Source organism: Eumetopias jubatus, unplaced genomic scaffold (genome assembly GCF_037043125.1).
Source record: "Eumetopias jubatus isolate StellerSeaLion01/CBP00866 unplaced genomic scaffold, mEumJub1_p1.0 scaffold_4, whole genome shotgun sequence".
Lineage (NCBI taxonomy): Eukaryota > Metazoa > Chordata > Mammalia > Carnivora > Otariidae > Eumetopias > Eumetopias jubatus.
Genome location: NW_028274810.1, coordinates 12,040,796 through 12,065,370, shown reverse-complemented (window position 1 = coordinate 12,065,370; position 24,575 = coordinate 12,040,796). Strand labels below are relative to the sequence as shown.

General features: G+C 47.4%; 1 pseudogene; it reads right to left on the bottom strand.

Annotated features, from left to right (window-relative positions):
• Positions 1-21,697: 21,697 nt before the first annotated feature.
• LOC114208073 (cytochrome c oxidase subunit 7C, mitochondrial pseudogene) lies at positions 21,698-21,889 on the bottom strand (annotated as a pseudogene).
• Between the last annotated feature and the right edge of the window lie 2,686 nt (positions 21,890-24,575).

The following is a 24,575-nucleotide window of genomic DNA, read 5'->3' as shown; positions in this document are numbered from 1 at the left end:
AATATCCATAGGTTTAGGTTCCTGCCAGGACAGAGCCCAGAGTGGCTTGGCCTGGGCAGCAAGGTTTGGGCTTGGCCTGTTGGGATAATAAGCCCAGAGCTTCAGGCTCGGTCCTCTCGCATCCAGGAGGCCCCACCCAGGCTCACAGCTCCAGGCCGAGCACTTAGTTTGGCCAGCTGCCTGCCCAAGGTCTGCAGACATGGCAGACAGCATCTGGGTCAAAATCCTCTCCCTCTGCCTCCCCACATGCCTCATTCTCACCCTCTCCTATTTACAAAGCCCATTCCCCTGTGTGATCATTTGCGGCTCACAAATTCACTGTGGGGAGGAGCGGGGTGAGGCCTTCCCTTGCTCTCAGGAGCCCGGGGAGGGCACCGTGTGTCAGAAGTATCCCCTTCCTGGTCTGTCTCTACCAGCAAATCCTGAGTTCCTTGGGGGCGACTATTGAATTCAACTTAGTGGTTTCAGGGCTTAGGGCTCTGTGCTTGGCATGGTGGAAAGGCTCAAAATGGTTTGCTGAATGAATAAATATTTACAGGTGAAAAAAACCTCATCAAGGGACAGTAGGTGGTAGAGTCCAGTCTAAAAGTTAGGGCTTCAGGCTTCTAGGACCAGTGACATTGTTGCACTGGGTACCAGTTACATCATGTGGTTTTCCAGGCAGAAATAGAGTTTGCTAGTACATAAAGGGACCCATGCCAATCTATCTTCATGTGTGGCATTCAAGAACTTGAAGACTTTACTTCAGGTCAGGCACTGGGGCCCCAGTCTGCTGTCAGGAACACACTAGGAGATGTGGGTGGGTCTGGGGCATGGCTAGCCTTTAAGAAGCCTTCCTTAAAAGTATGGGGGGCAGGGATGGTAGGCACCCTGTGCTCCCATCTATCAAAACCTTTCTGACTCTAACTGCTAGGAAGTCTGGGGGTAAAAAGCTCATCCAGTGATCCACCCCGCCCCACTCCGATCCATGAATTAGCCCTCTGTTGATTTAAATGTCCATATTTCAGGTAGTTTAGGACTCTGCAAGGAGATGACACAGGTTTGAATCCCAGCTCCACCACTTCTTAGCTGCTGCCTTGGGCAAGACCTTTACCCTCTTCGCTCCTCGATTTCTCATCTTTTAAGTGACGATAATAAGAGTATTTAATTCCTAGTGCTATTTTAGGGACTTAGGGAGTGACTGTATAACAATTAAAATAGTCCCTGGCAATAAGTCAAGGCTAGGAAGTGTTCCGCTCATCTCTCTTTATAGTATCCTGGATTTGAGAACTGTGTTCAACCTACGGGGGCTCTTCATGATTTTGTAGCATTCCTTGGAATTACTGCATTGTAGCTTCCAGGCTCTCAGTTTTCTCCCACACAGTTATAGCTCTTTTGAGGTCTAGAGAAGAGAGGAAACAACTTGTAATGCATTTTTCTGCTGATCACAGCAGTAGCATTATCTTTGTCTAATATACATCCTTTCCTGCTGGCTCCAGTCTGAGTTCAACGGCTTTCTTTTCTACAGTGGAGGTCGCCACATAGCACGCAGTAGGTGTTTAATAAACGCTTATGGCAGGAAGAGAGGAAGGAAGATACAGAGGATAACATTAGTACAGAGTACTTTATACAGACAAGGTCCCTATGGAATTCATACTTGTCCCCTAAGACCTACTGACTAAGCATGAAAATCACCAAGGAAATGTGATCAGCTGGAGGAGAAGGAGGGGGAGGAGGAGAGAGAAGAAACTGGAGCAGCCTGTTATCGGACCAAAGATATCAGTCCTTCCACCGTACATGGTTCCATTGCTGATGGTTGCATTGGCTCAGGCCAAGTTGAAAACCTTGCTGTTACTCTGGGACATCGAAAGCATCTCCAATTGCGGTCTGCCCCGGAGAGTTGTTTTTCTAGGGGTAGTTGGTCATTTGTTTTGTAGCCTCTCAGGTGCTCTTCTTTATGTCTAGAAACAAGCCAGCTCACCAGACACTTCTGTGTGGTCTGGCACAAGAAAGACATGGGGGGTGGACAATGCTCCAGGACTATTGTTAGTGGAAGCCTGTCCAACCTTGACAGTCTTATTCCAGGTCTTATACCAAGTTAGACTTCTAATAGATCCTCACCCACAACCCAGATCCTCTAGCCTGAAAGGCTTGGAGTAGATGGAGTGTAACTAGAGACCACTCTAGTTTGAGGTTCCACAAGGGAGTTGAAATTGAAACTCAACAGACCTTTTCTAGTAAACACATTCGCTATTTAATCACTTAGGTCATTGATGGTAAGTAGGACTGTCTCAACTGGCATGCCAACTCTGATTGATGGATAATACCTGCCCGGGGAGTGGTGTTGGAGAAGGATTCTGAATCTCTACGCTCCCATCTGGGACTTAGGAGCAAGTGCTGTGATCAATCAACAATGTCTGTCCTAGATGCAGGGAAGGGAGCAGCCCCAGGAGAGGTAGATACTTACCCCAGGAGAGGTGGATATTCACCTGCTTGAGTGGCTAAGGAGAAGCGGAGGCTGTTTATTTGGAAGTTGGGAAAACGCAGATGGTTGAATGGTCAACTATGCTCACTTAAGTAAATCAAGATGGACCTTGAGCAATTCAGCTTTTGGGGGAAAGGTGGTACCAGCTCAGGAAGGAAGGCAAAGAAGGAATAAGGGTGGGAAGAGAGTGGTGTTCTAGCTTCCAGACCTCTGTAGAACCCTGACGGTCTTCAGAAACAGATGGAGAGAGAGCTGGCATGACAACATTAGACGGTTGTTCTGAGTTGGAATTCAAGATCTGAGCAGATTCTAGAATAGAGAGTCAAGCCGTTGACAAACAGATGGAAAAGCATAGAGTGTTTCCCAAACTGAGTATGATGAATCACTTAGTATCCATGAAGTGTTATGGGTATTTTGCCATGATAAATAGGCAGGTGTAGGGGCGCCTGGGTGGTGCAGTTGGTTAAGCCTCTGACTCTTGGTTTAAGCTCAGGTCATGATCTCAGGATCCTGAGATCAAGCCCTGTGTCGGGCTCCACACTCAGTGCGGAGTCTGCTTAAAACTCTCTCCCTTTTCCCCTCCCCACCTGCAAGTGCTCTCGCTCTCTCCCAAAATAAATTTAAAAAATATAGACAGAGGTAGGGAGAGAGAGTTCCACGGTATACAAGTTTGGGAAACCCTCTATCAAAAAAACTCAAGAGAGTTAACTGTAACCCAAGGTGGCTCTTGGCCAGAGGGGGTTATGGAAGAGAAATGTAATAAGCTATGAAAGCAAAAATGTGGGTTGGTTTAGGCTCTGAAAGGCCTTGAGTGACAGTCTGGGGAGTTAGGTTTGGCAGATGTGGAGGGTTGTGTGCTAGAGACATAATGCAATCAGAAGTAACTGTTGATACCATTGAAGAAAAGCCTGAAGAGGAGAGAGCCTGGAGGGCAGGAGATTAGCTATAGGAAACTGTCACATGGTCCAAACAAGAGGTATTAACAGCCTGCAGTAGGGCGGTAGCAGTGGGAATGGAAAGGAAGGGCCAAGGTCAAGAGCCATCTCACCAGGGGTATTGGCAGGACCAGGCCGACTTCAGGAGCCCTCAGGTTCACGAGGGGTTGTGCCGAAAGGCACCCAATAGCTCCTTCCTACAACCCCACGAGCAAAACCCGCAGAATGGGAGGTAGAGTGCTGAGATGGAGTGTTTGATTTGACAGAAAGTATAACTTCTTGCCTCTGGGGATGATTCACCGCTGGAAGAGCACCAAGGGCACTTGCATGACATCTGAAGCTCTCTCACCAGCGACGGTCATTGCCCCGGACCGCGAGGCACACGGCCACGCCAAGCCCCATTCTCCAAGTCTCTAAGTTTGGTTATAGCATGTGAATGTCGGAGGGGGCCTCAGAGCTCATCTCGTCGGGGGCTCTCAAATCTGACTGAATGTCAGGAGCCTCCAAAGAGCGCGTTAAATACTGCAGATTCTCAGTCTCCATGCCCAGAGCCTGGGAATCTGCATTTTACGATGTCCTGAAGTGGTTCTGAGGTATAGTCAAAGTTAGGAATTCTTTCGTCCCATCACTTCATGTTAGAGGTGAGTAAACTGAGCCCCGGACTGGAGCAAGGACTTGCCCCAGGCCCTCTTGCACAGGGGCCGGAGTTAGTGGCAGGGCTGCGACTAGCACCCCCGGCTAGTCATGAACCATCCATCATGAACTAATACTTGGTCCTGTTGCTTGGCTCTAGGCTGAGGGTTACACAGTGATTAAGAAGTTCAGAAAGTTCTCCTGTCCCACCCCCTGCCCTGTGAGCCCCTCCAGGAGACATGTTGCTTAAGTCTGGGGTATCCACACAAGTGTGCCCAGAGCAAGAATTATAACAATAAGAGCATGCCAGGCATTGCCCTAAGCATTTTACCTGGAGAACTCTTCTAATCCTTGCAACAATCCGTGAGGTAAATATTCTCCCCATTTTACAGAAGCAGAAACTGAGGCACAGGGCAGCTACAGGGGCAAGGAGCTGCTTTCGCCATGTCGTGCTCAGGTGATTGTTTTCCTCTGCTTGGGGCGGCGTTCTGCACCTCTACTTCCTTTATCCCACACATTCAGAGCTGGCCCCTTCCCCTCCACACTCCTTCCCTCTCCAGCCCAGGGAGCCATTCAGAACTGAGCCAGGGGGTGGGGGGGTGGTGGTGTTTGGCTGCAGTGTCTCCCCAGTGCCAAGCTCCACTGTGGACCTCCCTTTACTGAGGGGCCGCATGTGCTGGTGACTGGCTCTGGGGCCCGAGTCAGCCTGGGGGGGCCCTGCAGGTCAGCCAGGCAGGCAGGGGGTTGAGGCTGCTTCTCCCTGGCAGCCCTCTGTTGCTGGGCAGGGGTGGGCGTTTTCAGGGAATTCATTTTGTGATGGGGAGTGGGTGGGTGAGGGCACATTCTCAGCCAGCACAGAGCTGTAGAGTCGCGTGTGTGGTGTTTTAAATAAGCTTTGATGCAGCTGAGCCGGCTGTTACATTGTATCACCCTTGGACACGTTGTCTAATTCTGTGACTCAAGGCCCTGTGTTAGGACTCACGCAGTTCCTTATCAGCCTAGTGAAGAGAACTGATCTCTCCTGGAGGTCCTGGGGTAAGTTCTCTTAGCCGTGTTCTTCTTTTCCCAGTGGCTGCTAGGAAGCTTGGGATTCTATCTGTTGCTTAAGGGAACACTCTTGTCTCATTTTTGAGTTAATGACAAAATTAACTCCTCTCTTCAGTTTTTCCTCCAGTTTTAATGGTTATTGATCTCTGAATTAATTTTAATTTGCCATGTTTCTAACTATAATATATGAGTGCCAGTTTCACCATCTTCTGCTAATCTGACATTTTTAACAGGTTATTTTTGGTTGCTATTTAAATTCTTACGTCTTTGTTGAGCATTTTTCCATGTTGTTATTTTCTCCTATAAACTTTTGTGTTTATCGCCTGTCCTTATTAATCTAGGTGATATTAGGGATTCATTTCTTGATTTGTGTGAATTTTCAAGTATTAAAATTATTTACCCTTGGGTTGTAAAATTTTTTGAATTTTCCATTGGTGTATGCTTTTATTTTGTTTTATTTTATTTTTATTTTTTAAAGATTTTATTTATATATTTGACAGAGAGAGAGAGAGAGAAAGAGTGAGAGAGCACAAGCAAGGGGAGTGGCAGGCAGAGGGAGAGGGAGAAGCAGGTTTCCTGCTGAGCAGGGAGCCCAATGTAGGACTGGATTCCAGGACCCTGGGATCATGACCTGAGCGGAAGGCAGATGCTTAACTGACTGAGCCACTCAGGTACTCTGTGCTTTTATTTTAAGCTGCCTCAAATAATTTATGAGAAATAAGCGGGGCAGAAAATGAATGACTGAATTAAATTTCTTGTTTGTGTACTCAACGTGTATTTATGGAGCAGTCTTTCTGACCATCCACTTTATCTGCAGTTTGGTTTCTTTTTTTTCTCATTAGCAGTAAATTTTAATTACAATTAATAGTTCAGATGACGAACAGACTAGAATAGTGTTTAAAATCAACTTCTGAAAAAAAAAATCACATTTATATAAGGGAAATTAAAACAGGCCAGCAAAAGTCCAAAAAAGGTGTAGCTTGGATTACTGCACTTGGGTGATGCAATTTGGTTTCTATGGTAGGAACAATAGCTGACGTCTATTGAGTGCTTATTATGTGCTAGACACTGTTCTTTACAAGTATTAACTTATTTCACAGCGATCTTATGAGGAAGTTATTATTATCCCCATTTTACTGATAGGAAAACTGAGGCACAGATTAGCAGTTAACTAACTTGCTGTGCTGACACAGCTGGCAGATGGTAGAGCCGGGATGCAAACTCCAAGCCTGTACACCAGTGGTTCTTAACAAGGGATGATTTTTACGCCCAGGGGACATAGGAAATGTCTGGAGGAGTTTTTGGTAGTCACCACTGGGGAGTTCCTTGTATTATGTAGTGAGTCGAGGTCAGGGACACTGCTAAACATCCTACAGTGCACAGGACAGGCCCCCCCACCCCAAAAAAAGGATGATCTGGCCCAAACATTAATAGTGCTGAGGTTGAGCCACCTTGTGTAGACCAACCATTATCGTATATCATCTCCTTAAGCTTCCCCAAAGCTCTTTAGCCTGGTTCTCTGTCCTTGATCTGCCCGGATAACTGAAAATGCCCCCGGATGGGCTGGGTGACTGTAGCCATAGTGGCACAGTCTGCACAAGGGAGCGTAGACATTCCAGGGGGGCACACCCTGGTGCTCAGGTTCCTCATGGGGAAAGATTTCTGAAGGCAGGAAGCAAAACCCAGAAAGCCTTCGTGTCCATTGTTCTTGCAGGTCCAAAGAGGGGCGGGGGCTGCAGAAGGAGCTGCTGGGCTTGTTACATTAGGGAGCAGTGCCCCATCCCGTGACAAGGACCAGCCAGAAAGCCCCAGGTTACTGAAGCCCCGGAGAGAGTGCTCCAGGTGCCCCAACCCTAACCCTAACCCTAACCCTAACCCTAACCCTAACCCAGGTGCTCTTCCCTCCCTCTGCCTGTGGCTTCCTTTCTCCCAGGTTCCCAGACACTGGTCTAGGTCTCTGCAAGCAGGTCCTTCTTATCCTCCCCTCCCCCACCATCTCATCTAGATACTGAAGCTCCCTAGGGCAGGATGGATCCTGTTTCCATTATAGCCGCACATCTAGCCCACCGCCGGCCCCTCATACGAAATCCCAGTTGCAGCCTTCTAGAACATGCTGCTGGAAGAAAGCTCCTAATTCTGGCAGCAAGGGCACCTCTTTTGGAAGGCCATGCTCTTGTGGCAAGAACAGGGCTCAGAGAATTGGCAGGCCTAGGCTGGTGGTTTCTGTACTTGGGAGCCCTGCATGGGGCTCACTGCAGGCCGTTTGTTGCCTTCACAGTGCCTGGTATGGGGCTGGTATGGGGCTGCTCATCAGTAGTTATTTGTTGGCTAGAATAAATGCATCCTTGCTCTGCTCTCCTATCTGGACAGATTGAAACCACCTCCACAGATGGACTCAGGTGGCAGCTGCAGCCTGCTCCAGGGCAGGGGATGTGGACATGTGTCGATCATGTGGGGTACATGGCTGATGGGCTTACCAGTGTCCTCCTGCCTGCCGAGCAGTCGCCTGGACACAGTGTGAATCCTGCCCCTTGTCTGTGGGCTTGATTTAGCCTACCCCATTCCTCCCTGGGCTAGAGGATCTTTGAGGCGAGGGGCTACTAGTGAATTACACTCAGACTTCTCAGGGGCCTACTCTGTGCCAAATACTGGGCTGAGTGTGGCAGATGCAGCAATTAATGAGAAAGACATGGTCTATGACTAGCAGGAATAGAGATTTTGCACTAGCAGCTAAAAGTGGGATGTGCACAATGGAGGAGGTCCGGGGAGATTGTTACTGTTTGTCGCTGATACTTAGAAATACTAGAAATTCAGTGGATATGGCTTTTATCTTGGAAGCCACACTTGCGTCCCCTTCCTCCATGTGGATCCCGCCCACAGGCAAAGGTGGCAGTTACGTGCATTGACTGATTTCATGGGGACTGCAAGTACATCCACCCCAAAATGTCCAGCCCCAGCACCTATTATGATACAGTTACAAAACTATGGGGATTAAGAAAAGATCTGGTTTCCAATCCTGCCTCTTCCTTTTCTGGGATATTAATGTTTCTGAGATCATCTTCCCACTCTGCAAAATGAGAATAAACAATAACCATCCCCAGCGTGGCTGACTCTCTTTGGTTATTCAGTGGGCACCTCCTGGGACTTGCAGTTGGGTTACTAAATAGAGTCAGCCTTGGGACAGTCCTCCTCTTGGATCAGACCAGGAATCCCCACAGCCAGAGCAAGGTTAGGCCACAGGCAAGGCCGAGTCCTAAGAAGCAATGATTAAGTGTCCACATTGGTTGGTTGATGGAGGAGCAAAGGCAGAGCTTGTCTTCTCCCCGGTGAGCTAGTTTGTAGACAAGCCTTGGAGACCTCTCAGTCAGGGTTCCCAAATGGGAGGAATAAGACTGGTGACATGGGGAGTGGAGGAACATTTCTAAGTTCGCTATCTATCGTTGATTTTAATGTGTTTGGGGAAAATACAAGCAGCCCAGCAAACCCATGATTTTATGAATGTTTTTGTTTAGAATGATGTTAGGTTAAAAAAAAGTGAATTAATTTTAAAAAGTCGGTAAACAATAATCAGTAAATAATCGGTTGGCACAGTGATAGAACAAAAATCATGAAGGTGAATGGATAAAGATGTGGTATATATATATATATATATATACAATGGAATACTATGGAGCCATCAAAAATGAAATCCTGCCATTTGCAACAACGTGGATGGAACTAGAGGGTATTATGCTAAGTGAAATAAGTCAATCAGAGAAAGACAATTATCATATGATCCCACTGATATGTGGAATTTAAGAAACAAGGCAGAGGATCACAGGGGAAGAGAGGGAAAAATGAAACAAGACGAAACCAGAGAGGGAGACAAACCATAAGAGACTCTTAATCACAGGAAACAAATTGAGGGTTGCTGGAGGGGAGGGGTTTGGAGGGATGGGGTGACTGGGTGATGGACACTGGGGAGGGCACATGATGTAGTGAGCACTGGATATTATATAAGACTGATGAATCACAGACCTCTACCTTTGAAACCAATAATACACTATATGTTAATTAAAAAATAATAAAGTAATGTAGGGGGCTCACAAATGAGGAAAGCTTGGGAAGCATTGATCTAATAAGCCTCTTCCCATTAGTGATGAAGGAACGGAGGTCCAAAAGAGTGATGTTTAAGGTTGGCAAGAAACAGACCCAGGATTACAACCAAATCCTCAGAATCTCCAGGTGGTGTTCCTCTGAGCAACCCGGGCCACCTGCCTTCACTGGGCTCCCTCCACTAGAAGATGCTTTGATTAGTGTTCTTTTATTTTTAAATAAAAGTTTTATTGAGATATAACTCACATACCATAAAATTCAACCCTTCAAAAGTGTATCATTTAGTGGGTTTTAGTGAATTCACAGAGTTGTGCGACCAACAGCACAATCCAGTTTCAGAACATTTCCTCATCACCTCGAGAATCTGGGTGGCCACTGAGTAACCACGGGTCCAAGAAAACTGAGGAAGTTCATGAAGCCAACCTGAACCCAACTGGCAGCTGGAGCCAAACTCGAGAGAGCCACAGCTAAGCCACAGACCTGTGAATGAAAAGAATCGGTGTATAAACGTACAAGCGACTTTGGAGTCAAAGAGACCTGGTTTGAATTCCACCCTGTGAGTTCTATCATCTTGTTACTTAATGTCTCCGTGGCTGTTTCCACGACTATAAGGTGGGGGTGACACCTACCTCATAGAGTTGCTTGAGGGTGAAGGTGGTCAGCCAGAGAGCTTCTCACACAGAACGGCTCGGCGATGTTGTGGGCTGCCCACGAAGCAGGCATCCCCCCTTTTCTCACGCAATCCCAGTTTCTGTTTAGGTTTCCCGTATGTCCCCCTGTGCCTCCTGGGAAGCTGACCGCACCCTGAACTTCAGAGCTGGTCTTGACTGGCGTAAGGGAAATCCCAACACTCTCGCCGCCCATTGGCTCAGGAACTCAGGTGTACGTGGGTCAGCGAAGGGCGCAGGCCCAGCCCTAGCCATGTGCTCAGGAACGGGTGTGTGCATCAGGCAGGTTCTTAGCTGCAACAACAGAAGCCGAGTCTGGGTGGTTCGGCACTTCCAAAGTTTATAGAAAGGACAATGGGTGGCTCACAAGATCATAGGGAGAGCTGGAAAGCCAGGCTCCAGGCCAAGCTGGCCCAAACCGTTCCACAGGTCAGAGCTGACAAGAAAACAGCCACCAACACCAAGATCTGGATGCACGTGCTACTGACTGCCTTCCAGCTGTTTCTGGGCCGGGAACTTGACTTTACTCAGCAGCCATTAATGCCTCCGTGTGTGTGTGTGTGTGTGTGTGTGTGTGTGTGTGTGTGTGTGTGTGTGAGGCAGGCGTGCAGGGGGAGCGGAGGGGAGGGGCAGAAGGAGAAGGCATACTCCATGCTTTTCTTCTTGCACCACTAACTCTTGAGTAAAAGACCCGTGGCTGTGTCAGGAGAACAAAGTCTGGCTCCTGCTTTGGGGAGGTGGGACTGATAATTTCAAACTTGTCCTAATAAGGAAGAGCCAAATCTGGCTTCTACCTTGGAGAGGTGGAACTTATAATTTTGAACTTGTCCTAACAAAGGATGAGTGTTCAAAAGAGCCCGAGTGACCACAAGTATGACAGATGTCTGCCGCAAGATTTGTTCCAGTTTGAGAAAATGAGGCGCAAGGGGGTTGTTTCTTGGGGCTTCTTATAAAGAATCGTCCTTATTTGTAAAAGGGACACAAGAAGAGACTCTTTTCTCTGCACATTGTGATGTGTTGATGTGGAGTCTGGAGTACAATAAGTCATCCGGCATGAGGGAAGCCAGCCTGAAAATGAAGCCAGTACACAGAGGAGGGGAAGAAAGCAAGAGGGGAGCAGAGAAGGAGTGCAGAGTCACTGTCTTGCTGATCCTGAAGCCGTCCAACCTCTAGATTTCCAGTTACATAAGCAAGTGCGACTTAGATTTTCTGTTGCTGGCAGCCCAGCGCGTCCTAACTGATGCATTAGCGATGACCCATCAAGAACTTTTAGAGACAGTGGGAGGCGAGGCGATCAGGGAGGAGACCTGGGTTCTAGCCCCATTTCTGCCTCATGCCTCCCAGCCAAAGCATGAACCTCTGAACCACGGTTTCGTTGTTTTCACAGCATTGTGAACGAGAACGGAATGTGGAAGAGAACCATGTAGACCAAAGCGCAGAGGATTCTTCCTCCCCACGGGTTCTTGTAATCAAACAAGACAGGGGCACAAACAGGGTAATACATGAACAAACAAACAGCTGCTATCTCAAAGGCTTGAACATTCCAGGTTCCCATTTGGCCCAAGTTTTCATGTATTCTCTATACTTGGCAGCTGGGTGGGAGGTGGTGGGAGGTAGGAAGGAGACAGAAACGCTCTGAAGTAGAATTAGGTCAAAGCTGATCATTAAACAGCGTGTAGATTTGGGTGTTTGCTTTTCCTTTTCTCTGTGTTCTGAAAGGAGCATGGGGGAAACTCTAGGCTCTCCTTCAGGAGGAGAAGGAAGGAGGATGCCAGATGCACCAGATGTTTTACCTTTCTTCTCTTTTCTACCATCCTCACAGCAGGTTGGTGGGACATGTGTCTCCATTTCTGAGACTCAGAAGTGGTTCCAAGAGGTGATGTCACCTGCTCTGGGTATGGACTTGAATGCTCTTTTCAGTACATCCCACCAGCTCCCAGGAAAACACAAAAACATACTCCATTTGGTATTTGAGCTCCAAAGGTTTAAACAGAGGCTTACCAGGAGGGCTGAAAGAAGGCATTGTCTCCTCAGGTTAACTTCAAATGTCCTTTTTCCCCAAGGGAGGTAACTGTGCTATCAGAAGAACGTAGTCATACTTGTAAATACCAAGGATATCTTGGAAGGACACTCAAGAACCGGACAGAGTGGGTGATCTGAGCGTGGCAGTGGAGGGAGCCTGGTCGGAGGAAGACACAGACACTTTTCACTGTTGGCCTTTTCCTTTGTAAACATCGTGGCATGTGTGTGTATTACCTACTCAGGAAGTAAATAAACGAGAAACTATTTTTGGCACTTAGGTCTTGGGTCTGCTGCTTCCCAGCAATGACCTGGGCTAGCCACACTTTAATGTTTCCTCATTTGTGAAATGAGGATAAAAATGTCTGCCTCTCAGGCCTACTCAGAAGATTAGATCACATCATGCACATGAAGGAGCTTGGCATTTAGTAAATGCTCAATAAACAGAAGGTATTTCTCCGGACGGCAAAGCTCTAGTCATATGAAAACTACAGTTAGTAAGTTATTATTGTTTGTCATTCAGGGCATTTATACAAATAATTTTGATTTATTTTATTTATTTAGTTTTTAGAGATGACTATTTGAGAGAGAGAGAGTGCATGAGCAGGGGGAGGGGCAAAGGGAGAGGGAGAAGCAGACTCCCTGCTGAGCACGACTTGGGGTTCCATCCCAGGACCCCAAGACATGACCTGAGCCAAAGGCAGACACTTAACTGACTGAGTCACCCAGGCACCCTCTAATCTTGGAATATTTTAATTTTCAATCTGGACTACTTCCTGGGCTTGAAATCATTTGGAAAGTCCACCCTATGTTAGAGGAAAGAACACAGGTGTGGAGTCACACAGATCTGACTTCAGAACCTAAGGCTGCGTCACCCTGAGCAAGGCACTCAATGTCTCTGAGCTTCAGCTCCTAATCAGCCCCTCATCAGCTGATTGGATCCTCATGGGTGGTCTTTGTTCCTTGTCTGATGCCCACCTCCCAAAGCAGATCCAATTCCATAATGTATTAACTAGAAATCTTTTGGGGGGATATGGGGAAGAAGATACAGGTCACACACCACACAATAGAAATTAAATCAAATCCTCCATCAGACATCTCCCAAGTTCCTCTTCCCTGCCAATCATTTTCTCTCTCTTTCCTTCTCTTCACCTCTGGGACTTCTTAAAACCCCTTTTGTTGTCCAGAGCAGTTCACGCCTACCCTCAGCCAGTGCGCCCCACTCAGCAAAACAAAGACCAAGCCGAAACTCCTCTTCTTGACTGTGTCTCTCTGCAGGTGGGATGGGGTGGCCTCAGTCCATCCCGCCACAGGTGAATGGGGGATGATCATACTCCCTTGGCAAACCCATTGTGAGGATGGGCAGAGCTGGAATTCAGGTCCAAGTTTGTGACCTCAACTTCAATATCCCTTCCCACAGCTATCTCAAGACAACAGAATTTTGTAGAATCTTGGTTGCTAGTTTTGTTGTTGTTACATTTGTTTTTTAGGAGAGACAAAGAGTAAGTCAGGAATGTGATAGTAAGAATTCAATTTGCAGAGTATGTGCTGGGACCAGTACAAAGTCATGACAAAGCCTCACTCTCTGTGGATCTGTGATGCCAGCCAGGGAAACTTGAATTTGGAGCGATGACCCCTGAGGCAGAGTGGCATCCTCCATCATCAAAGAGCCATCTTATTATGTACACTGCCTTCCGCTTACACTAGAATGTGGACTGAGATGTTTCAAAATTCATCGGTAAAACATGAGATGTGATGAGGTTTTCTTCTTAGCCTGATGTCCCACTTCCTAAGCCTTCCAGCAAGGTGGGACTTCATTGTAGAAAACCTCCCAGGAAGAGAAGGGAATCAGGGTGATCAAGCGCATCAGTGGGATTGGCAGAGAGGCAAGTCAGTGAAGGCGGTCAGCAGTAGGGTCTTGAGTTGAGTGTGTTTTAGTTTCCCGGAGCCGCTGTAGCAAAGTTCCACTCACATGGTGCCTCAAAACAATTCACATTTATCCTCTTGGTTCTAGAGGCTGGAAATAAAAAAATTGCTGGCAGGGCAATGATCTCTGAATGCTCTAGGGGAAGATCTTTCCTTGCCTCTTCCTAGTTTCTGGTATTGCCAGCAATCCTTGGTGTTTCCTTGGCTGGAAACACATCACTCCAATCTCTGCCTCTGACATCACATGGTGGTCCCCCTGTGTGTCTCTTTATCTCCGTTACCTCTTATAAGGACACCAACCTTTGGATCAGGCCCACCCAATCCAGGATGACCTCATCTTAACTAATCACACCTGCAAAGACTCTAGTTCCAAATAAGGTCACTGTCACCAGTCCTGGGGATGAGGACTTCAACTTACTGTTTTGGGAGACACGATTCAACCCACAAAAGAGTGCTCTTCTCTTTCAAGTTTGCTGGCAAAGCTGTCTGCAGAAGTGATTCCACAGCAAGGACCTAACAGTGATTGAAGGAAGGGGGGATGGGAAGGTAAAGTTGTGGGGAGCAACTTCCACATTTTCAAAAATGGGGCAATGGAACTCTTGAGTGCCAGCTCAGTCCTTAATATCGTCCCCCATTCCTGGCGAAGGCAGATGTTCAAAACTAACATCTGAAGTGCTAGGCTTAACCTGACCCGTAACTTCAAAATTAATGCTGGCAAATTGGCCTGTTTATCATTGATAAGTCACAGTTTCACATGACGGTTAACATCCCCTTCAAAGATGGATGTACGTGTAGTTCATTCCGTTTTTAAGAGAGATCTCCCAGAATCCTGCTCAGATTTATGGTCAAATAACAGTTCTGAAAAATTGCAACTGACGCTGACTCAGGCCTGGCAGGGATAGTTGTCACAGGCCTTGAGCTTTGGCATCGATCTGTGACTTCCCAGTGAGAGAAGCTCAGGGGTGGAAGGCCACAGGCCTGATTGCCCTTTTGGAATAATATTTAATAGGATGACCGCCCTCTCCCAGCCTGCCAGCCCGGATCAGTGCCACAAACCAAGGCTCAGCCTTGCTGGGCACAGGCGCTGCGAGGAAGACTTGGCAAAATTTTAATTAACTGAAGATAAACACACACAGGGAGCGCAAATCCATTAGCTGGCACCACCACCCAGAGAGAAAAGGCCTCACTAATCACGCGCCACAGCAGGTGAAATGACCTGCAGACCAGCAGCGTCCGTGTGCTGGCAAATTAAAAACCCTATTTTCAAAATAAATATGTGCGGGGTCTCCGTTTGTCATGTTCTTTCTCCTGAAAAGCAGGAGAGCGGGGATGTTCATGAGCAACTGTTTTAAATATTTTTATTGCCCAGGAATGCTGAAGACCCACGTGTGAGTCCAGCAAAACAGGGCTGGAATCGCCCTTTCTCTGGAGGAGAGAGAAGTTGTTCAGGAAGCCAAGTGAAGGTAGTCAGAGGTTGAGGACCATCCCTGAGGAGAAGAACAAAGAACACAGTCAGCCTGAGCCGGATCACCCGAGTCCGGAAGTGAGTGAAAAAGCAGGTGGGGCAGACATGCGCTATTTGCTCCACATCAAGGAGTCCGCAATTCACCGGCCTTGGTTTGGATTATGAGATGGCCAAGTGGCAGGGCTGGCACTTATGTTTTCAATATCCTCGAGGGAGAATCTTACATGTTTTGATTTTATTTTTTTAAAGATTTTATTTATTTATTCATGAGAGACAGAGAGAGAGAAAGAGAGAGAGGCAGAGGGAGAAGCAGGCTCCCAAGGAGCAGGGAGCCCAATGCAGGACTCGATCCCAGGACCCTGGGATCATGACCTGAGCCAAAGGCAAACGCTTAACCATCTGAGCCACCCAGGCACCCCTTACATGATTTTAGAACATGGCCTGAAAGTGGGTACTTCATTCACTCATTACAGCATACATCATCACTTACTCTGTCATAAGTGCTATCCACGTGGGGCTGGACACACAGCAGTGAGGGAGATTTCACAGTCTCTGTTCGCATGCAGCTTACGTTCTAGTCAGGGGTGGGGCGGTGACAAATACACAAGAAAAGATCAGGTGGCAACTAAGTGCACAGACCTGGATGGCTCGAAAGACCTGGAAAGGGTTCGAGGGCATAGCAAGTGCAAAGGCCCTGAGACAGGGAGGGGCTTAGTCTGTTGGAGGATTGGAGAAAAGGTGAGTGGTTGAAGCTCCATGACAAAGGAGATGAGTAGTAGATGAAAAGAATGGACAGGGCCAAGGTTAAGGAGACAGGATTTTATTCCAAGTGCAATAATTTATGTGAAACCTGTCATTCCTGTTCCTGCTAGATTATCAGCTCCAAGAGGGCAGAGTCTTTATCTATCTTGCTCATTCAATATGTAGGATGCATTCCAGGGCATGTGATATCTGCCTTGTCATTGTTATTTATCCCTTTAATATTACAGGTACAAGTATGTAAGATTTCTCCCCGCCCCCCGAGATAAGAAGTTGCAAACCACTTAATGGCTCAAGCAGGGACCCCTCTTCTGACCTTTCTATTGTGGGCTGGGCCAGCCTCCAATGATCCTTGCCTTCTTGTATATCTCCTTTCACACTGAATCCGAGCTTGTCTTGTGCGACCAGGAAAATAACGTAGAAGGCATAGTGTATGACCCTCAAGGTAGGCCATAAAAGTCATCGAAACACCTGGCTTGGTCTGTTGGCTTCCTCACTCTGGCGGAGGCCAGCCGCCACCCCATGCAGACACTCAAGTAGCAATGTGGAGTGGCCCACCTGGAAAGGAAGTGAGTTGCCCACCAAGAGCCAGCAACAATTTGCCAGTCCTGTGAGGGGAGCCACCTCGGAAGTGGGTCCTCCTGCCCCAGCTGACGTATGATGGCAACTGACCCTGCCCCAGACTCGCCCAGCTGAGTCCTTCCCTGCTTCCTGCCCAACAGAAACCGTGAGAGAGAACACAGGATTGTTTTTTTAAGCCTTTCAGTTTTGGGTGATTTGTTAGGCAGTAACAGATAACCAGAACGCCTAGCAGAAGGTCATGCACGGAGTAGTGGGTGGAAGCACAACCATGAGGAAGTCTTCAAAGGGAGCCCCGCCATGTGGGGCAGGGGGTGAGGGACACCTGAGGGGAGGGGAGGGCAGCCAAGAGCAGGTGGTAGGAAGAGACTGTTAATGAGATTATTGAAGACTAACCATGGAGGGCAGAATTTGGCCGTTATTATCTCTTGCGAAGGTGCCAGTAGCCAGGGGATTCAGCCAAAATATCCGTAAGAATCTAGAACCTGTGTAACTTCCCCAACTTGGCTGTTTTGGTGACCCTGGTCCAGGTTTACAGAGTGAAATGCTCTTGAATGTTTGCTTAGGGTGACAAACAATGAAGGGTAGGAAGAGACAGTGCCCTACTCAAAGCCACTTTGGTGGGGTCTACCAGGAGGGGAAGTGAGCAAGTGAGGTCCTGGCAGGGCCTGAGGCAGGCGCTCGGGGCCTAATAGTCGAAAGTCCATTGCATCTGGTTGGTGCAGGGAGTGAAAATGTGCAGTCCCCTCAATCAGAGGCGTGCCCAGCAAATTATCCTCAAACAACCCCCTCCTGACACATTTGTTTGGCTAACTGAGGTCTGTTGAATCCTGGTTTCAAAATACATTTGATCTGGAACTCCCAGGTAGCCGTCCAGCACAAGTCGTGCTGTTGCAGTCCAGACCGAAGTGAGAGAGGGTATCCGGCCCTGCCTTCCCTCCACCTGCCCTTGCCCCACTCACTGTCCCCAAGGCCATTCCCGGCAGCCCTCAAGTTCTAAAGATTATCACTTGAAGACCACAGATTGAGGACGTTCCAGAGTCTGCCACACTGTTTTCTAATAATCTGTCATTTGTGATTGTCCGCACTGCGTGTTTTCCCCCATGACTGCAAGTAACTAGATTCATCTTCCTTAGATACTGTGTCATCTCACACTTCCTGTGCTTAACATCCCCCACAGAGTGCTGCTTCTCCGAAGCTAAAGTCAGAGTATGTTTCCAGTGTCGTCTCTGCTCCCTGGACATGGACACAAGGCCCCCGCTCCAGTCACGTTCTCCTTACTGTCCCCATGTGTCCCCCCCCCCGCCCCTTCCAGGCCCTGCATTTGCATTTCGTCCGCCTGGAACACCCTCTCCTGCCCCCCCACCCATTCACCAGGTACACTTAAACCCCACTCCCTGCGAGGCAACTCCCTACCCGAGGGACTGCTCCTCATCAGTGTTCCGTTAGCAAACACTACCTGGACCAGTCATCGACGCTTAAAATTCCCATGGATCAGAAGTCACAGACACATGAGGGTTGCCAGGGACCTGAGAGATGGTCTAGTTCAAGCTTATTTCATCGACAAGGAGATGAAGGCCGAGAGGGAGCAGCTGTAGAAGAGAGTGTTTGTCACCCAAAATACTGGCCACCACCAGATCCTGCCTCTGGATGGAGTTCGGGAAAGAAGGGTCAAGAAACATCCCACCATCTCGAAGCTGTGTTTCTCTGAATGTCAGCCTTCTGGTCTGCAAAATCAGGCTCATCTGCGGATTGGGGAAATGCACTTACAGCACTTGGTACATGTAGACCCTCAATCAGTGGTTGTTTTTCTCTTCTTTCCTTTTTTTTAAAAATCATATTATTCTTATTTTTAAAAAAAGATTATTTATTTGAGAGATAGAGTGTGTGTGCACAGGGGCGGGGCAGAGGGAGAGGGGACGCTGACTCCACAATGCGGGACTCCATCTCACGGCCCCAGGATCATGACCTGAGCAGAAACCAAGATCTGACGCTCAACCGACGGAGCCACCAAGGCGCCCCATATCATTCTTATCTCTTCCATTTTATTGTGAAAATGTTCAAACACAGAACAAAGAAGAAATAATTGTACAATGAACAGCTGTCTACTAACCACCTAGATTCCATCATTAACATTGAAAACTGCTTTTTCACATATCCATCCATCCCTCTATCCCTCTATCCATCCATGAATCTTTTTTTTTTAAAGATTTTATTTATTTATTTGAGAGAGAGAATGAGATAGAGAGAGAGCATGAGAGGGGAAAGGGTCAGAGGGAGAAGCAGACTTCCTGCCAAGCAGGGAGCCCGATGTGGGACTCGATCCCGGGACTCCAGGATCATGACCTGAGCCGAAGGCAGTCGCTTAACCAACTGAGCCACCCAGGCGCCCCATCCATGAATCTAATTTATTTCAAGTGATGCATTTCCAAGTAAATTGCAGACATCAGAACACTTTCTCCTAAATACTTCAGCATGCATATCATTAACTAGAGTTCAATGTTTGATTAGTTTTTCATTTGATGTAAAATTTAGTTATAATGAAATGCATGAATCTTAAGTGTACATTTACTGAGTTTTAACAAACGCAAACACCTGTGTAATCCAGACCCCCATCAGGATATACAGAGTATTCCCATCACCACAGAAAGTTCCCTCAAACCCCTTCCCTGTTCATCCTTACCCCACTCATAGAGGCAACCATTGTTTGGATTTTTGCTCTCACCCTAGATCACCTATTATGGAAAGTCATATACATGGAATCATGTAGTATGTACTGTGTAGGGTTCCTTTCCCTCAGCATGATGTTTTTGAAGCTCATTCATGATGTGTGATCAGTGGTCCATCTTTTTTATTGCTGGATGGGATTCCATTGTATGAACACATCCCCATTTGTTTATCCATTATCCTGCTATTCATTTTTAATAAATGCTAGTTATCTCCCTTCTTTCCTTTTGGTAGCTCATCATCAATGACATCAGCCACCACAAAACTCCACGTGAAGGGATCCGGCACCTTTGAGACAGGAAGGTCCTGAGCCAGTGGGAAAAGGTGCTCCTTACCTAAGCCTGCTCTTTCTCGGCTGAAGTCAGTGCATAGAGAGAGCATCACGGTGATGCAAGAATCGATTTTAGTTTCCTCCTGGGAGATCTCTCAGCCTGTCTTATTCTTATTCAGTGCATTCTTCCTAGCTTCCTCCACCATGAAATGAGCTGAAGCCAATTAAGAGCCTTCTGCTTCCTCATCAGTGATATTTATGACTATGGGAATATTTATGATGCATGGAGAGGGCCTGGGTCAGAGAGGAGACTGAACTTTTGCTGTCCTTGTAAATGGGATTTGTCTCCTGCTTGTTTTTGCCAGGGTTGTAAAAAGGAAGAGTGCACGTCATATAGGTTTGGGTTTCTATTTTTCCCCCCATCTAACCTTTGCGTTCAGGCTGCGGATTAATCTATGATAAATGCTTTTTTATTACTGACCTCCATGCTTGGAACAAAGGAGGCATTTTGGTTTTCTGGACACTTTGGTAATGTTACCTCCTTTTTCTGAGATTTCCCTCACATGACCTATCCAAGCTAGAGCTAAAATGTTTGAAAAAAGTCATTTTAAAGCTGATGACAGGAATTCTGTATTCTCTATGAGGCTCAGGAGCTGCTAGAATCCACCAAAATGCCTCTGCCTAAATAAGAAAGGGTCAGTTACTTCACATTTTTGGAAAAATTACCGGGAAAGCAAACCATTCCCTTTAAAATACCCATTTTTAAAAATAATCCTTCCTGCATGTCTTCATTCCTGTCTTCCAGGAACGCCTTTTGTCTTCCCAAGGCTAAGGCCCCCATGCTCTCGGGATCCCAAGTTCTCCAGCCCGGACCTGTGGCTCCATCCACAAACCCTCCACTGCAAATGGTTCTTCCACCTCTGGTCGCAAACACTGTTCCTATCTCTCCTATAATATTCAGACAGAGTTATGAAAATAAATATACATATCGATTACACATTTATGTAAATGGACATGTTTATGGAATGCCTCCTATGTGCCAAGTTGTGCTTTCATGTGGCTGTCCTCCCTTCCCTTCAGGAAAACTGCCTTCTCTGCTTTAGTTTCCTCGCTGGTCCACCACTTACGGCATGGCCCACCCTCCCCACTGCACTATGAGGAGCCAGAAGGCCACCATGAACTTCTCAGCTTTCCTCCTGCCTCCTCCGGTCCTGATGACCGGTCCTGCTCTGGTGACTTGTGACTCTGCAACATTCCCATCACCTCCCCCAACCCCTTTCCTTTGCTGGGCTTTATTTTTCCTCCCATACCCTAAAGGTGGTCATTCCTCCAAGAGGTGTCTTTGGGCCAATGGCATGCCTTCTCCCACCATTTTGTAGGTTATCCCTGTGGGCAGCTCCAAGCTCCCTGTCGCCCTCAGCCTGCAGGCCAAATAGCTCACCAGATGCTTCCATCTGGGTCACCTTCCACCTAAACCCTGTTCATCTCCTCCCACAGGGAAAGGGGCGTGAAATATGGGTTTTGTCTTCTGGGAGTTTATAATTTAGTTAGAGAGACACACATGCCGATTCTCAAATGTTCTGTAACAAACCCTGAGACTTAATTAAAATTAAAGGTGTTGATATAACAAGAGTCATATCACATGACAAAATGTTAAGTGAGTGAGTGGTCTTACCAATACCATTGCTTGCTCGGAGTGAGGAGAAGCTGGGCACTCTCTTGCCCAGGAAGGTCTTATGGAACATGGGTCAGCAAGTTTTTTTTTTTTTTAGGATTCATGCCTTAAGTTTATTTACAAACATATTAAGTACGTTGAAAACATGAGTTTGATCCATTTTTCAAAGAGCCTGCACCTCTTAAAATGTTCCTTTTCACATCTGTTTGATGGATTAATTAAAACATCCTTATTTTTTTTTTAAAGATTTTATTTATTTATTTGAGAGAGAGAGAATGAGAGATAGAGAGCACGAGAGGGAAGAGGGTCAGAGGGAGAAGCAGACTCCCTGCCGAGCAGGGAGCCCGATATGGGACTCGATCCCGGGACTCCAGGATCATGACCTGAGCCGAAGGCAGTCGCTTAACCAACTGAGCCACCCAGGCGCCCCATCCTTATTTCTTAAGCAGCAGATGTCTTACTATAAAAAAAGGTGCAGCAAATCCAGATCCAAAGTACAAAGTCATCATAAGTAGTAATCGCCACTTGTTTTCCACTGAAAATGGCAAATTCTTCCCTGGGCCTTCCTCATAGTGGCTCCTACGGACCACAGAGGTTGTGAACCTCTGGATGCTCTATCCCAACATGGCGCTGTTGGAAATTCTGCGAAAGGGGCAGAGCCCTAAGACCGTAGAAATGGCAGCACCACCAAGTCCTCCCCTTCTCACGACCTTGTTCCTCGGCGTGTAGGAGCCGAAAGCAGTCAGCAAGTTTAATAGGGAGGGGCAGAAAGGGGTATTCATTTCCACAAGTACAGGGGAAGAGAGAACCATTCAAAGAACATTCTTTCAACCCGTGTTCAACCACATAGGTCATGACACTTCTTCATGTTTTTTTCACCTTGCTCCCCTAGGAGATTTTGGAGGTTTTTTTTGTTAGTTGTCACAATGACTGAGGAATGCTATTAGCATTTAGTGCCTGGAAATCAGAAATGATAAATGTCTTGCAATGACCAGGTTAGTCTCATGCAAAGAATTGTCCTGACAGTAGCACCAAGGTTGAAAAACATATGTGGTAATTGACTCCTCCTTGCCACCTTCATCCTCCCAAGAAATTGAAAAATGGGGTCATCCTCCCCCAACCCCACCTTGGCTTGACTTTGCCAAGTCAAACTAATACAATGCACACATAGTGAATGGAATTACCCTTGTATCATGGTAACTAGTGCCCAATGGGCAGACTTAAACACATGCCTGGGGCACCAGCCAGCAAGAAGGGTAAGTTCAGCTGCATTGAGCTTATTCACAATTTTGCAGGCAAATTTTGCAAAATCTAGAAAGTTTTTTTTTTAATTTTAGCATAAATTAATGTTTACTGTTAGATCAAAAAATAAAATTTTATTTTGAATTTCATGTGAAGTCAGTCCCTGTAAACTTGTCAGGAGTTAGGGCTGATAAAGACATTAATTGGGCCGTGGGAGTGTCCCAGAAGAATACTATACTGGTATGTCAGAGCAGTTAATGGAAATAGTCGTGATGCTGAAGAGGCTGGTCTCAGGGAGGCAAGACTAGAAGGGACTGTAATTAGGGAACCTAAAGCCTAATTAATGGTGCTCTATCTACAGTCTGGTGAAGACTGTAACAGATGATGGGAGGCCAGTTGGTCGGACTGTTGGTTGACAAATAGTAATTACTGTGTTCTAGGCACTGGGCTGGGCACTGGGATACAGCATGAACATGGCGATGTCCCTGTCCTCAGGGCGGGGGAGGAGGGAACAGGAAATAATTCTATGGCCATAGGTCACACACCGCAGACAGGCATAAAGAAAATGATTACAGGTCAGCAAGGGAGCCTAGAGGGCCGTGAGTCTGAGAACAACAACTGGGCAGGTTTATCCAGCACTCTCAGGAGGGGCGGGGGGGGATCTTGGTCACTGGTCACTTGATGACTTGTTCCTCCGGTCTCATCAGGGCTGGAGGAAAGCTCCAAGGAGCCTAACTCCAGTCTAGCGGTAGCAGCTGGGCAGCCCGAGAGAAGGGGCGCAGGAAAGTCCTGGTTGGCTACTAGGAGAGGGCTGATGGGCGTGGCCTTTGCCTCATTGGCTGTTGGGCTTGTGGGGGCGTGGCCTGATTTAAAAGAACAAGGTGTTCCCTGAACTGTGGCCTGGTGTCAGGAGGGAGGGGATGCGCTTGACTCGGGAGAGTCCCAACAGGAAACAGATGACACCTTCATTAGAATAACTGAAGAAGAGGAAGTGACAAAGGTGTGAGTGAGGAGTGGGGGAACCACGGAGATGTTGGGGGTGATTCCGCTCCTGGTCAGCCCTAAGTGAAGGGTGGGGAAGTGGATAGGAAACCAGGAAGAAGAATCGCGTAGAGAAAGGTAGAGATGAGAAGGTTGTTTTGAGAGAGACTGGGGCGTCCTCACAGGGAGGCAATGGGGAATACTGTCACCTTACTTCCTTGCTCTCTAGTCTTCTGTTGGCTCCCCCTTGGCCAAACCCAGTGAGAAGTGAGAGGACAGAGAGCAGGGTTGAGGGGTGAACAGAAGATATGCAGCACAGGGTGACCCGTGGCCAAGGACGCAGGCAATGCTGTTCCTGGAAAGAATCCCTCCCTTGTAAGCAAGAACCCTATGTCCTATGAGATTGGCTGGCTTCACGAAGGAAGAGGAACTACAAAGCAGCCTGGTACCAGCCCCTGATGTGATTCCTTTATCTTGCCTGTCTAATGGCATCAAGTACCACAATTTTCTTCTCTGCATCTGTCTGTTCCCATCCCCACTGCCTCTACCTCTGGCCACCACCTTCTCATGACTGCGTTTCTCTAACAGCTTCCTGACTGGTCTTCCTGCCTCGCCGCCTCACGCCTTCCTCTCTGTCCTGCAACCAGATCTTTCCAACTCGCTGATCTGAGCATGTCATTTCCTTTCCTAAAGCCACGTGACCATAGCAGCCAACAGGAAGTGCAAACACCTTGCTGTGGCTTGCGAGGATTTTCATGGTCTGGCCTTATTTCTTGCCCGTTCTACCCCAGTTCTCCTCCCTTTCTACTTTCAACCTCCCCTCAGCCAAACCTTTCTCTCCAAATCCAGCCCACTGTGACACAGAACTACTTTCTGATCTCCCTCTCACCTCGGAGAGTGGCACCTGCTCTTCTCCAAAAGGTCAGGAAGTCAAAAAAAATTTTTGAGATTTTATTTATTTATTTGACACGCAGAGAGAGAAAGAGAGGGCACAAGCAGGGGGAACAGGAGAGGGAGAAGCAGGCTCCCTGCCAAGCAGGGAGTCCCAATGGGGCTTGATCCCAGGACCCTAGGATCATGATCCGATTG